The following is a 1,351-nucleotide window of genomic DNA, read 5'->3' as shown; positions in this document are numbered from 1 at the left end:
TTTACCCTTTAAGACCTCGGAACAGTTTGCTAAAATTGAGTGTCTTGCTTGGCCGATTCACAGACCATTGAACAGTGTATCACATGTCTGTGTGTCTGGAGTTACTTTTCGGCCAGACCAGGAAAGCACAGGAGATTTGCTTCCTGAAAGTACATCGGGGAAGCAAATTGGTGTGTACAATCGACATTGGCTTCAAGGTCACTGTTACTGACACCAGATTTGAGATCTAGATATTTTATTAACTGTTTTTAACTTCCACTGGCTGCCAGAGCATTAGCCTGGCCTGGATTATTAATCCAATGACAATTCCACAACAGCACCATCTCCACATGGGGGCATATCGGAAATCAAACCGAGCAGGATATTTCTGTGCTGCTTGACAGATCTGTCAAAAAGAACTCCAATCAATTTGACTTATGTGATGAGACTGAGGGAATGGTAATTGGTCAGATTGTAATTATTCTCCTCTTCGGGTACTGGACATAGCTGAGTAATTTTCCACATTGCCAGGGAGATATCAGAGTTGGAGCTGGAATGAAGCAGCTTCCCCAGGGACACGGCTCATTGTGCAGCACAAGTCTTCCGTCCTATTGCAGGAATGGTGTTAGGGCCCATTGTCTTTGTCATATCCATTGTGTTCAGCTGTTTCTTCATGTCAGATGCAGCGAATTGAATTGGTTGAAGACTGGCATCTGTGATTCTGTAGGGATCAAGATGAGAGTGATTTGGATAATCGACTCAACATTTCTGGCTGATGATGTTACAGATACCAATTCCTTGGTTTATTACACTGATGTGCAGAACTGATCCATTGATAGGATGGGGAAAATTGTGGAGGCCTCTCCACCAGTTAGTTGTTTAATCATCTATCACGATTTATGGCTGGATGCGGAAGGCTGCAGAGGTTCGATCTGGGTCTGTTGACCTTGCGGGAATTTCTCCATCTCTATCATATGATTTGTTTAATTTGATTGGACAGGATTTATTGTCGCGAGTATCTAAGTACAGTGAAACTCTTTGTTCATTCACAGTTCTGGCAGGTCATAGTAGGTGTTGGAGCTGCCTTTTTTTTAGAGACATGCAGTGGCCAAAATCTAAAAGGAGAAAGTGAGGACTGCAGATGCTGGAGATCAGAGCTGAAAATGTGTTGCTGGAAAAGCGCAGCAGGTCAGGCAGCATCGAAGGAACAGGAAAATCGACGTTTCGGGCATAAGCCCTTCTTCAGGAATGAGGAAAGTGTGTCCAGCAGGCTAAGTTAAAAGGTAGGGAGGAGGGACTTGGGGGAGGGGCGTTGGGAATAGGTGGAGGGAGGTCAAGGTGAGGGTGATAGGCCGGAGTGGGGTGGGGGCGG

This window comes from Chiloscyllium plagiosum, chromosome 8 (genome assembly GCF_004010195.1).
Source record: "Chiloscyllium plagiosum isolate BGI_BamShark_2017 chromosome 8, ASM401019v2, whole genome shotgun sequence".
NCBI lineage: Eukaryota > Metazoa > Chordata > Chondrichthyes > Orectolobiformes > Hemiscylliidae > Chiloscyllium > Chiloscyllium plagiosum.
This window is presented reverse-complemented; position numbering follows the sequence as displayed.